Source organism: Bidens hawaiensis, unplaced genomic scaffold, assembly GCF_021521415.1.
Source record: "Bidens hawaiensis isolate Kalapana, Puna unplaced genomic scaffold, B.hawaiensis_p1.1 tig00020241_1, whole genome shotgun sequence".
In the NCBI taxonomy this organism is placed as follows: Eukaryota; Viridiplantae; Streptophyta; class Magnoliopsida; order Asterales; family Asteraceae; genus Bidens; species Bidens hawaiensis.
Window position 1 is genome coordinate 123,470 of NW_027493082.1, and position 15,266 is coordinate 138,735.

General features: G+C 33.3%; 1 long non-coding RNA gene across 1 annotated transcript; it reads left to right on the forward strand.

Moving 5' to 3' along the window:
* Positions 1 to 945: 945 nt before the first annotated feature.
* Positions 946 to 4,448, forward strand: LOC143560222 (uncharacterized). Its single transcript, XR_013140085.1, has 2 exons — positions 946 to 1,077; positions 1,730 to 4,448. It is a non-coding gene; the product is annotated as an uncharacterized LOC143560222 (long non-coding RNA).
* Positions 4,449 to 15,266: the final 10,818 nt, after the last annotated feature.

A 15,266-nucleotide genomic window follows, 5' to 3' on the forward strand; every position in this document is an offset into this window, starting at 1 on the left:
ATTGTTAGGCCATGAATTTTATACTGAGGATCCTTTATCCTTGATTGTCTTATAGATAGTTTATCCTTGAAATATGTATCAGGATATAAAGGATCGACGATCCTCGGTATTACTTGTTTACTAATGATTGCGTTTAGTATGGTGATGTGTTAGACAGGTGTGGCAGCTTTAAGACATACTTGTATCAATTATCCTCACAGAGCATTCTCTAGCTGGAGCATGGATCCAGGATCCTAATTCAATGTAGCTGTTAATGGATGAACTCATGTGAAGATAGATGTTTAAATATCAACAACGGCTACAAGACTCGTTCTCCCGCTTATCTCGCTACTGGCCGGCTATTGGCACGTGGTCAAAGGTCGTGGAGCGGCTAGTGGAAGACTTCCGGATAGTTAGTAAATATTGTTAGTGATATTTTCTTATTTAGTTGAGCTATGATCGAGTAGGACACACATGTATTATCACACACACTAGAGCAGAAACAAGCATTCTCTCTATTCACTAGCTTACTTTGTAATCTCGATCATTTACTCCACAACAATTGTAACACCTTTTTTATCTAATATAAACGACGGTAATAGTATTCACCGTCCGGGGTTTTTTGTGCCGGAGACCACGATAATCACATACTCATCGACCAAAGGTTACCTTGTTGATCCTTGACCGAAAAGATTCAACCAACGATTACTTAATTAATCCTTGATTGATGAGATTCGACCAAAGATTACCTTGATAAGTTTTGAACGAAGTAAGGCCCTGTTTGTTTTTCAAAAAAACCTCTTAATGGCCTTTGAAGTCTGATTTGGTAAGAGGAATTAAGAGGTTCGGCTGTTTGTTTTTTGTTTATTATTAAGAGGTAAAACTTCTGAATGGCTTCTTAAAGAAAAAGAGGTAAACAAACCTCTTATTACTCAAAAAACACGGTCAGAGCTGCCTCCCTCTCTAGGGTTCGCTGTCTCCACCACCGCCTCCCCTCCACCTACGACGGTCTTCACCTCCGTCGGTTTTCACCTCCGCCGGTCTTCACCTCCGCCGGCCCTCCATCTCCACCGGTCTTCCTCTTTCCCCCAATTTCAGGTGAGATCGATGCTATTGTTTATTATTGGTATGAATGTGTAGATCTGGGTTATCTTTTCTAGTTGAATCTTGATTAGTATGGCTGATTTCTTGATGTTTTAAGGTTATTTTGTTCATGGGTTTGTTAGGGTTTTGAATATTATCTATGACTTTGTGTTTTTGATTGTTAAGAAGATGTTAACTTTTCATGGAAAACTTACTTCTGCCTGAAATTCCTTGTACCCTTGAGCTGATGATTCGGAAAGCATCTTCACAGCAGCTCGGGTATCCCCAATCAACCCATGGAACTTATATATAATGTATTAACATATATGTGCTTGTAGAATGCAAAGTTTAAGTAATCTGATACTAACCTTGTGCCGCATCGTATCCGATTTGAAGCCTCTTTTTCCAACTCAAAACATTTTGACTTGCATCTTCCCAAGTAAATATTGCCATTAGTAATTGAACTTATGTATATGGAAAGGGTTGATATTATTATTTAATATATTTGTACAACAAGTTTACCAAATAGATGCATTCCCAAGTTTACCATGGAACTTATATATAATGTATTAACATTTAGGTGTTAATTTCATAAATTTTTTCAAAGTCAAATGCTTAGAAACCTTCTAAAAATATTATGTCAGCGGCCCTATTTTGTTGATCTTAGGCATGGGTGATAAGAGATTGAAACTTACGACAGAGCAAGAAAAACTCTTTTTAGAGACATATATAGAAGAAACGGTTAGGGTGGGCTATATGGGAGTAAGCTTACAAAGGGAGTCTTGGGCTGCTGTTGGTACAAAACTATTGGAAGCATATGGCATGGCGGTTGAACAAAAACAATTAAAAAACAAGTATGATTATCTCAGAGCAAAGTATTTAGCTTGGTCTTATCTGAAAAGAAAGACTGGAAACAATTATAACCCTCACACAAATATGTTTACGCTAACAAATGAAGATTGGGACGCTGTTTGCAATGTTTGTTTACAAGTATACTTTTCTAATATATATATATTACCTATTAATTGTAAACGTCTCCAAATTAAATATAGGTTCATCTTAAGGCAACTTCATTGAAAACCACGCCATTAGCTAATCATGAGCTTTGTGCAACTCTATTCGATAAGAATTCAGCAACAGGTTCTATCCGTCGTCCCATTGCTCCCCGTCGAGCTTCCTCATCTTCCCAAGCTTCTGTCATTCCACTTCTTCAGATTGATAGTGGTCCTATTGAGAGTCTAGATGGTGAAAACACATACGAAGAAAACACATATGAAGAAACCGGCTATGATACAGGCTTTGAAGGTGATTCCTCAATCCCCGAACACACAAATGCTCCTAAGGAAGATCGGGTTCGGGCCAATAAAAAGGCTAAACACACCATTAATTTGACTGACCTAGAGGTAGACATGAGAAAGGTAATTGCCAATTTAGCTGAAAACAAACCGGTGAGGCTGACAATTGATGAATGTCATGATAAGTTAAAGGGACTTGGGTTGGAAGCCACAGATCCAATTTTCTTAGCCGCATTTGGTATCTTTAGCCAACCTTCAAACAACTATAGAGAGGCATGGATGACTCTACCATCGAATCCGGAGGTCTTAAAAATTGGATTACAATGATGGCGAAGACTTTGGGGATTTTGAAGTAGTTCTGTTTCGTGTTTTGTGACTTTGTTATGAACTAGATGATACATTTTGTGAACTAGTCGGTACCTTTTTTGAGAATTAGTTGGTACGTTTTATGTGAACTAGTTGGTTATTATTTTTTTTTTTTGAACTAGTTGTGCTTATGCTACAAACTATTTGGTGCTTGTTCCATGAACTATTTGGTGCTTATTCCATGAATTATTTTGGTGCTTATCCTATGAACTATTTGGTATGTATGTGACTTTGTGCATTTGTGTTAACAGGTTAATGGATAATACTCAAAAGCTCGCTTTCGTTATTTTTGTTTACTTTTATTTTAAGTACTTCCGGCCAAGGCGTATGAAACGAAATAGGGATAATACATCCTCTATGTCTGGCCATGAATTTACCATGGAGCTTTTGTACGGAAATGATACACAATGCATCGAGTTGTTGCGCATGTCACGTGATTCATTTGTTCGACTATGTGCACATTTCAAAGAAAAAGGTTGGTTAAAAGATAGCAAACATGTAACAGTCGAGGAGAAAATGGCTACATTCTTGATGGTAATTGGTCACAATCAAGGTTTTGTATGGATGAAGTGTAGGTTTCAACACTCAAAAGAAACGATTCATAAGTATTTTCATGAAGTATTGGACAAAATGATGATATTTGCCGAAGAAGTTATACGACCAACTTCATTTAATCCTAATCCAAATATTCCTGGAAATAATAGGAGGGAACGACGAATTTTCAAGGTAACAATAGTTTAAATGCCACTCTAATATTTTGTATTATGTATATGTATATTGTAATAAACTTTTTCAATCAGAGAGCGGTTGGTGCCCTTGACGGAACATTGATACACGCTATTGTCCCTCGTGATAAACAACATTTATATAGAGCAAGAGGTAGGAGTGAATGTTATCAAAATGTTTTGGCAATTTGTGACTTCAATATGGTCTTCACATTCATTGTGGCCAGATGGGAAGGCACCGCACATGATGCTAGAATATTGAATGAATCATTAGTTGATCCTGATTTTGAGTTCCCCTTTCCTCCCACAGGTATCATTACGATATCAAATATTATATTCGTGATGCTGCATATAAACACTAACAGTTTCTATTTTCTTTCAAGATAAATATTATCTTTGTGATGCTGCATATAAACACACTCGGGGATTTATGGCACCATATCGCAATGTTAGATATTGCCTTGGAGATTTTCGTCGAAGACGTGCATTGAATAGCAAAGAAAAGTTTAACCACGCACACGCTAAACTTAGAAATGTTATTGAACGTGCTTTTGGTGTGTTAAAGGCACGTTTTCCTATCTTGAAGAAAATGCCACCATATCCTTTGGTTAAACGAAGAGACATCACTATCGCATGCTTTGCAATTCATAACTATATACGAAAAGAAGGCTTAAGTGATGAGCTATTCTTTCAATATGATCATCCTCAAATGCCTATTGATGGTGATGACGACAACGGTGATGATGATGATGATGATGATGAGCTTCAATCACATGGAAGTAGTGCAGATCAACAATACATGATAAACATGAGAGATTGAATCACGACACAATTAATGCGAAATCGAATTTGAGTGCTTAGATGTTTTGGAAACATTGTAGTTGTGGTTGTACTTTTCTTTTTAATGTTTTATGTTAAGACAACTTTAATTTTAAATTAACTGCAAAAGGTTTTAACATTTAAAATGGTCAAACAGACGTTTATTAATATTCAGATGTTTTAGAAAAACAAACAGCATTAATGATTCAGATTTCAGACATTTTAACCAGCTCTTAATATTCAGATGTGGTATTCAGATTAAGACATAATTCTCTTACTGAAAACAAACAGGGCCTAAGACTATCTTGGTTAAGGGCTTTTTCCCACGTGATCAAACCTTTGTGTTCACCAATATTACGATTACACACTTGTCATTATCGAGTTAGCACCTTACCTCACCTAACAAATTTGGATACTCGATCATTAGCAGATTTTTGTCCAAAACAAGAATGCTCGCACATGTTAAAAACCATGTCATACTAAAGTTTACTTTGAGGAAGAAAAATGCCATACGTGAACAACTAGCGCAATGTTCAAGTGACAAAATTAAAAAACATATGAATAAAAATAGTGTGGTCACGTATCTGACTATTAGTATTACTATTTAATGCATGAGGTTTGACACATCATAATACTTGAGTTAGTTATTCATGTTAAAGTTTGTAATATTCATCTTTCATACCAATTAATATTGTTCAATGTTTGCATGAACAATTAAGATATCTACTTATTATTGCTTTGAGTAGAAACTTCTGATAGGTCTCTCATTGTGAATTGCTCTCATCCAATCACGCTTCTGATTTCACTATGAATTTATCCTACAACTACAACATTATATACAAGACGTGTTAGTGATATTAGTTGAGACATTTTAAATTCGAATATCTCTCTCATAGATAGAACATAAAGTAAAAAATACAAAAAATATAAATAAAAAAGATATGAGATTTTCTTAGGTATCACAAAAAAATAAAAGAAATGTTTTTGTTGCACCCATATTAGATTAAAGACTAAAAGTGTAGCTACTTAATCTTAATCGGGTCTCAAAGATCAAATTTTCGTGTTTATACTGTCTTCTTTGGAAATTTTGGTTTCTTTGTGCCTGAGACCGTTGAGCTACTTAGTCGGATCGCATAGTAATATTAGAACTCTAAGATCTATGAATGTAGTTTTTAGAAGACTTGTTTTTTTCTCTTTAGTTAAAAAAATATTAGCAGTACAAGTTGTTACTCGTTTGTCTTCTACTTTTTATTTTGATTTTCTTAAAGTTGATATTTTAAACAAGATAGTAATAATAGTATAAGTATAATTTATCAAAAAGAAATAAAAGTGAATGTCATAGTAAAGAGAAATAAGCATTCATGTGTAAAAAAAGAATATTGGAGGAATATTAAGCTCTTTGAATGAATGAGACAAGACAATCAGGATCTATAAGTTGTTCAAAACTTCAAGTACAGTACAAAAGAAAAGAAAAGAAAAGAAAAGGATGAAAGTTGATTGATAGTCCGAGGACTAAAGTTGTGGTTATTTGATTGGATGGTAAACAGAGCGTGGGTAAACGCGCGCCATTCATGTTGGAGCTTATCGGCGTTAGTGGATGACGTGGAGCCTTATCTAATTTGACTCAGCTACGCCACACGTTTACGATCCACCCGTTGCAGCAGCGCGTGGATTTCATAAAAGGCAACTGCTGAGATGACGTGGCCCACAAGGCTTCCTTTTTATGCTCTTTTTCCCTTTTTCTTTTTCATTTTCATCTGCTAAAATGAAGTGCCCGTTACATTATTTTGAGATGTTGAAATAACAAAATAGCCAAATTGCATTTTGTGTTGGATCATTAAGAAATAGCTAGTGGGGCGGTCATTCTCATCCGGAAAGTGACGGATGACCCGGAGCATCCGGATTTGAATCCTCGATCCTCCCGGTTTTATCATAGTATCCAGATTTTGGTCCGGTTAATTTGACCGTCGCGCCTTCGAGCGGGTTGAGGCTATCGGATTTTTTCGGGGAACGCCCAAGTTAAACTCGAACACCAGCGTGGATCCGATTAGACAACATAGTCTGGCCTGAGTGGGGTGGAGGGGCTCCTCTTAGAGGAGATGTGACATCACATTATAGAAAAAGTCACCGTTTCAAAAAAAATAAAATAAAAAAATTAAGAAACTTGACCGATTAAGAGGTACTATCTGAATCATTTAACACGTTTTAAAAACATGGGTGTTATTTGACAATATTGTGTTGAATCATCGAGAGACCTATGTCATGGATCAAATATTTGAAGATCGAGATGCTTGATTTATGTTGTAACGCTTGGGTTTGTTGGCTCGTCCCGGACATCATTGGGCACGACTTCAGCGGGAAAGAAGGCGCACATGCCTAGTCGTGCTTGCACGACGAACGCATCGCTGGTTGCGAGCTGTTGCCGCTCGCCTGATGAGTCCAGGGCAAGATGAAACCAGCAAGCCCTAATCATGAGCGGACAGATTGGCTGGCCTTTGGGCGCCACACGGAGTCAAAGGGATAGCTCCGTGACACCTAGCTGAATAACAATAACATATATTCTCTGTTTCATTCAACATGTTTCCGAAATTACCTATTAAGAGACCTTTAAGAATTGTCTTTTTAGTAAAACCAAACAAAATCTATCTTTGACAGATTCATAGGTTGGCTCTTAATAGAATCATTAAAATGCTATTAAACATCCCGTAAGTCTGTTATAATTAAAAGTATTAAAACTCAGTTGGTGCATTGTCAAACATATTGTACTATACCGTTATAAAAAAGAAAAAAGTCTACAACATGTATCATGTGTGGAAGTGATGCTGACACGTTTCCCATTTTTCACATGATATTATATAATCTAGTTGTTTAAAATATTCAAAACGGGTTAGCTGTCATATATGATAATCATTGGCATAAGTTGAAACCGGTTTAAACTAAATTGGTAATACGTCAGCTTGCTCAAGTTTAAGTTGATCACCTGATCAATTGAACAAGTGGAATAGCCCGTAGATTTTAACTGGTTTCAACCACTAGGCAGGGTTTGCATAGCTGACCTTAAAAGTAAACATTAAAGGAATGGGATTAACAAGTACAGAAATATCGCATTTTAGTTTTCGCTAATTCTTTCACGAAATGTCAAAAAACCTTGGCCTTTATTTTAAGTTCGATTCTACATGCTGTACTAAAAAAAAGGTCATTAGTCTCTATTAACACCCCATAGAACACTATAGTTCTGCCCCCGCGCACCACCTCAAAATTCCGTTACAAGTTTTTACATTGCAACCATTCTAGCATGTAAATTAATATCCAAACATGGCCTTATGTAGTACTGTGTATTGGTTCTATATATTGTCTGTGTTAGTGGATTGGTGGAACACATGTTTTTAATGAGAGTACTAGAGATAGTACTCTTGATCTGGTTCTTATAAGTCAGATGAGTTGATTTTGGTTTTGTTTAATGTTAAATAATTCAACGATCTAGAATTATGTGTCGTAGGGGTGTGGGAGGTGCGGTACTGTGCGGTTATTGACTAAAACCGAACCAAAACCAAACTTTCAATTTTATGATTTTTTAAAACCATTCGGTTTCTGTTTTTGGTTTTTGGGTTCAATTCGGTTTTGGATGCGGTTTTTTCGGTTTTCATAATCGTGCCAAAACATTTTGGGCAAAATAAACACTTGGCCCAAGATATTGAAATTGGGCATGATATTTTTTTTCTTTAAATTGATGATTAACAGAATATTGAGTATTTGAGCTTCAAATGTTAAAGGCCATGAAAAGTTACATTTAAAATCAAAAATCAAAATTAAACTACAAGTACTAATATCATTAGTTATTAACCATATGTTAAAACTAAACAAATGGTCGTCGGTATATTTTGTTTTAATGGTTATGGTTAAGATATTATGGTTATTTCAATTTTTTGGTTATTTCGGTTAGGTTTGGTTCGGGTTTTTCGGTTCTTAACAAAATACAAAACCGAACCAAAACCAATATTTCAGTTTTTGCTAAAGTTTAAAACCGACCCGTCGGTTTCTAATTCGGTTTTAATTTTATCGGTTTCTATTTGTTTTTTTTTTTGTTTTTATGCACACCTAATGGTGTTAAAATTGGTCAAAGGATGCTAAATTTTCCTTGCATTATCCATTTTGAAAAAATGTATTATTATTTTAATCATGTAGTCACAAAATATATTAAACTTTAGACAAGAAAGTGATAGTGGGTCATACCAACTCGGCCCATTTTGTCGTCATCCGTACTAAAACATGACAACTTGACAAGTGTGTTAACCAAAATTGTTAACTTTTTCCCACCCATATGACTGCCATATGATTATCCAGTATAATCAACGCAATAGTATAATCTTATTTTATGATTATTTTTTAATCTTCTCTTGTAATTCATAAAAATTCATTCTTACTTTTATCAAAAGTGTTCCTTCCATTTGGATCTTATCGGGCTTAGCATATATGTTAAGTGGGCGCACAGTTGAGCTTAAGGGTTAAGAGATGATGTATCGATTGCTAAAGTGGGCCCAGTATCATGAGATTCGGGTATGTTGTATTATTTACTAGGTTAGGTAACCGTGTACAACACAAGTTTAACAAATTTAATTTTATAAGTTTGAAACATCTTAACTATCATAAAAATATATACTTTGTGGTTAAAAAAATTAGTAATACATTAATCATAAAACATGTAAAATATTATATGATCGTACGCAATATAAATGATGCATTTATTAATGTAGTGAGTGAAAAAAATAGGACAAAAGGTGGTAAATTACATTAACTAAGGTGAAATTAAGTTACAATCAAATTTTCCGAAGTTAAACGTAAATCACAAATCTCGAAATCTCTCTTTGTACACAACATTAGATGTCCTATTTGTAAGTTTATCATCTGACATCTGTATAAAATATTAATAATTTGACTCCATCTCTGTTCTTGACTCTTGATAGTGCCACATACAACTGTCCATGGCTGAAAATCGGATGTTTTAGATACAAACCAACTTTTGATAGTGACAGTCGTTGGCTTTTGATGATCGTCATTACAAAACATATTGATATTATAAATTGTCTTCTCTGAAATTTGAAAGGAATCTTGTTGTCTGTAGGTATCATATTTACTCTATGAAATCAATTTCATTAATGTTAGACAGAAAACTGGTGTGATGAAACATTATTTATTATATTCAGTAACTAACTTTGAATAACAAAATCATAAAGTATAAGCAAGACATATTTTTAGAAATAAAATGTAACATAGATAGTCATTATTTTATATTTGTAGTTGAATAATAATATACCTTTTTTTTTTAAATTCAAGGATTTCACCGATTGGTGAATTTATAAAAAATGGTGTCACATCATAAACATTAGAAACATTGATAGCATAATTACCTAATTATTTGTTGTGTTTTGTATTTAATAAGATATAACAAATTATGATTAGCAAGGTAGGTAAACAAAAAAACTTAAATTTTAGGATGCTTGTGATCAAGAAATTGGGTTTACCAAAAGGTGTAGAGAAGTAGATCCTATATATATTTGAAATCATATTATGGCATTTATAACATTATATAATTAACAATCATTGAATGAGTTTAATGGTATTTTGTTAACATGATAATTATATATTACATATTTAAAATAAATTCCATAGTTAAAGTAAATTGTCAAAAAAATATGAACTTAACAAAAATAAGTTAAAATTTAAATTTCAATTTGTAATGGAAATTAACTTCAAATAATTTCCTTTATTAAATTCAAATCGAATTAAAATGAAAGCGTACATATTAAATGAAATTATGCGTTTGTATTAATCCATTCCAAAGTTATAACGGGTATACCTTTTGAAAAACTTTATCTGTTTTAGTGCATACATGATTCACCAATAACAACATGAACACATACATGGTTTAATCCAAATATTATATGACTAAACACAATATAAATAATACAGTTAGTTATTCATGTCATGAGTAAAAAAAAAGAATAAAACAGAGTTATGAAGAGTAAAGAATTACCATATGAAAACCACCATAATTGGTGAGAAACGCCTCAGACCAGTTCATAAACTTGTGAAGTCCAGCTAATTCATCTATTAGCTCATATATGTATTTCCAAGTATAATCTGGCACCCGATATCCTCAAGTTGGTCGGTGATTCAACCTTTTAATGTACCTGTAATCATTAACACATACTAATATTACAAATGATATATAAGCTTTAAATATATGTGTGAGTGCCTGTATGGCTAGTTCAAATTTATGTTATGACCTTTAACTCCAACAGGTATAAATAGAAGTGTCTCAGATACTTAATTGATATAATAACTTAAAAGTTTGCTCAAATACTTAATTCATAGGTATAAATAGAGGTGTCTCAGATACTTAATTGATATAATAAAAGTTTGCTCAAATACTTAATTCATTAATTCATATATTAAATTTTACCATTACAATTTACAAAAATAATGGAAGTCATATATTCATAATTAATAAAAGTTATGGTCATTGGATACCCAAAAAAAGGACTGCATCAGCAGGAATACCCAAAAAGGAATCGCAAACATGTAAATCTTACAAACTTGAACATATGTCCAGCAAAGTTACTAAAAAAAGAAACACAAAATTGATTTAGTATTCATCAATCAATCAATAACAATAAACAAAACATGGAAATCAATAATCGACAAAATATATAGAGTTCAATTATTTACCGGCGGTTTAACAATAATATTTGCCCATTCCAGGAAGATCTTCGTCTAACGTGATTCGTGGGACGACTGAAAAGGGCAATTAAGAATCAAATCAAAGCTCAATGAATAATCATTGAATCGATCAAATAAGAAAAAAGTAATACTAATAACAATAATAATAAAAATAATAAAAACTCCTGGTGCTAGATAGCCCGTTGGCTGTTGTACAAATGTACGGTTCAGAAACTTCCCACAAATAGGACGCAGATTGCACACAAGCTGAACTCTCAGTTTATCTAATATTGATAGAAGTAGTATAACATCTATAGACAATAGAGCCCATCACACTGCGCACAAATCGATCAAATCAAAAAATGAAAACATTGATTCAACTGAATAAGATAAAATCAATTCATGGCAGGAAAATGATCGTTTGTCAAACATGAACAATATAACAAACGTGTAAAAAACGTTTGAAGTAATAAAAACAAAATTATATGATAATAAATTGTATAAAAACATTTTATTTTAAATTAAAAAAAAGAACATCAAATTGGTATCATATGAACGCAAAATTGTACAAATATCTTTCAGGAAACCGACATAATCAAAAATTTATAAGTTATGTACATGTATACGAATTACAAAATCGTTTGCAAAATTGAAAAAGAACATTTTATTTAACAATTACGAAAACAAACATCAAACAGATATGCAAGTGTGTTATGGTAGATTAACTATATCAGAAAAAGAAATATTTGAAGTGAAAGAGAGTCTTTATGGAGCACAAAAAAGATTAGGCCAAAACAAAAGATGATTTATAGACCCGTAGACAAAACAAAAATCGCTATTTATAACTATAATTTCATATTTGTAAACACAATAATCAAAATCGGCTAAACTTGTATAAGATAACAAATATAATTGATATATGAAGCCGACTAAACTTGTATAAGATAGCAAATATAATTGATATATGAAGCCAACATAAGTAGTATACATGAAATACATCCCCAAGCCTATACATCAAAAAGTATGTAAAACACATAGAAAGAAGCAATTAAGAACGAAATGTGACCTAAACCGCCAGAGCAAGATATAACAAAAATGTTCTCTGATCGGAATTGAAGAATACGGTGGCCAGATCTGATCGTAATAGAAGAATATGGTGGCCGGATCAAATCGAAATAGAAGAATACGGTGGCCGGATTGTCGATGCATGGATGATAATTATGATAACAATTGCAGGATTGAAGAGAAGAGAGAATGGATTTTGGTAGGGCTTATATGAAAGACGGGGAAGAGTTGTTCTGGTTGATAGATGTAAATCCAGTCGGGTAAGGAGTGGAAACGGGTTTCTAAATGGAGTGTAGTGGGAGGCGGGAATATGAGTGTAATAGTGGTGTAAATGGATGACACGTGGCTTAAGAAAACTTGTATTTATTTAGTAGTATAGATTTATTTATTTTTTAATAACAAACAAAATTAAACATATCAATTTATGATAAATAGTTTCAATAAACATTAATAAGACTATTACCATTTTTTTAAAAAATTTAATGGTATTTAATTTATCTATATATAAAAGAATAGACAATGTGTTTGGTTTCCACAAACCCGACCCGTATGTATCATCACTCATACATGTATATTTCTCAACATGTCCTAAAGTTTCAAATCATAATATGATTTCCATGGCTGATATTTAGGTGTGACGGGTTTCGACAACCACTTGGGGTCCATTCAGACCGGAGCTTTCAAATACTATTAACAATAATAATATTTTTAAAAATTTAGAATTAAAAGCACAAACCTTTTATAAACCCGCTAATATTTTCAAAATACAATAAAAATTAGAATTGTATAATTTACATCCCAACTCAAAATTTTCATATATATATATATATATATATATATATATATATATATATATATATATATATAGGGGAGAGTTATACTAAAAAGAAGTAGTTTCCTAAACAGACTAGGAATAAATTATAGCCATTGTATCATGTTAATCAATGGTTGAGATTTAAATTACCAAAAACCGACATAGTTTTCTATAATTACTCTTTCACCACTATAACCGACATAGTTTATTAGAATTGTTCTTTCACCATATGTTGTAATGCCACTTGTCAAAAATCTATTAGTTCTTATCATTTTTAGGAAACTCTTTCTTTTTATTTGAACACTTTTATATATATATATATACACGATATATATATATATATACTAGTTTGATCCTCCCGTGTTACGAGAGTTTGTTTTAGTTTTTATTTTTAATCGTTTTGCTATTTTATGATGATTTATTTTATTTTTTAACGTAGGTTTGTTATATATATATATTAGTTTTTTATTATATTTTTTAGCGTTTGGGTTTTTCCAATTGAGATGTGTAGATTTTTAACGAACAAATATAAACGAACACGATATTTTTTTAAATGAACAAACATGATCACAAATATTTGTCTAATGAAAAAGGGGACGTTGATGTACTTGACGATGGTGGGTAGTATCGGAAGTTAATCGGCGATGGAGATGATAGACCAACAACAAAGAACATGTAAATTAGATAAATTAAAGATAAAATTGCCAAATGAGTCCCTGTGGTCTTTCTACGGAGTCACATTTAGTCTCTGCCAGAAATTATGAACTTCTTATATCCCCATGGTTTACAAACTGAACTATATGAGTCCCTCTGTCTAAGATCTGTTAAGTTTTCCATCCAAAAAAGCATGAAATTACTCTCGTACCCTTACTGATTATAAGAAATAAAATATCCCCCTTTCTTGTTCACTGATCAATTCACAAGCCCTGTTCAGACATGGAACCCTAAGCAGCCCATCATAGCCATTCATCACAGTCAGCGACAATTAACTCAAGCCGGCGACCATCCCGTTCATCACAGTCAGCGCTGGACTTCAATCCGTCCCTTCCTCCGTCAACAGCCCGTCAAGCAATCCTCCACAGCCCGTCACCCTCAAACCCTTACAGCCACGATCAGGTAACCTCAAGTGTTTACATAATCAGTTCATCACTTATGTATGTTTAAATCTGGTTTGAGATTTAATTTCAGTTTTTGTTACTTTGATATTTTGATTGCTTTTTATTAATTGATTATGTGTTTATGGTGTTGATTGATCAGGAGTATATCACAAGGTGCCACGGTCAATATTTTTGCGAAAATGTCACAATTTTCTTCATCTTTGTCAGCGAAATCTAGGTCGCAAGGTGTCGGTGCATCAGATTTGTTTTGCTCATGTGGTGCGGGTACGTGATATCGTATATCTCGGACGAATGCTAACCCCGGCCGACGTTTTTTGTGTTGTGTAAGTGTTGTTAATGTATTCAACTGATTTTTAACTTAATTTTGAATGATATTAGTTGGTATTTTTGTTAATTCCGAAAGAAATTAGTTGATTATATTGGATGGTTGATTGTGGTTGGTCATTACAGAAGGGTTCTTGTGGATGGCTAAGGTGGGCGGATACGCCTACTTGTCCCGGGTGTGAAAGGATCCCTGCATTGGTGAAAAGTATGAACAAGAAAGACGAGTATGCAAGAACCAAAGCCAAGGAAGTCACCAAGTTGAAGATTGTTTTAGGAATTAGTTGGATGCTTTTCCTTGTTTACGTTTGTATGTTTTGATTCTTGTGTTGTTTTTATTTGTACTTTGTAAACTTTTAATGGTTGAATGTTAATGGTAGTTGTTTATGTTCACTCTATTTATAGTTTTTAATGTTTATAAAGTAGACCATAGTTAATGTTTCATTTAAATACCAATACACATAACCAAGTTAAAAACAAAGTCAATACCATTACACAAAACCAAGTTCAAAACAAAGTCAATACCATTACACATAACCAAGTCCAAAACAAAGTCAATACCATTACACATAACCAAGTCCAAAACAAAGCCAATACCATTACACATAACCAAGTCCAAAACAAAGTCAATATCACATAACCATCCCAAAACTATAAAAAGTCAAGACCATCACCCAAGTGGCGCACCGGTGCAGGTTTTACGATTATGGCCAAAACCACCACACTTGCCGCATTTTACCGTGCCTCCTTTTCTTGTCATTCTTCCTCCCTTAGAAAACACTTTCTCAACCTCATCAACTCTTTTCGTCCTCTTCTCCTCAGCAACTCTATTTGTCCTCTTATCCCATGACTTGTTTCTCTTTTTCTTTGGCCTATCAATCTATGCAAAAGATGTAATAACATGTAGAATTAATACTTTTTTCAATATATGCAAAAGACATAATAACATTTGGATTGTTAC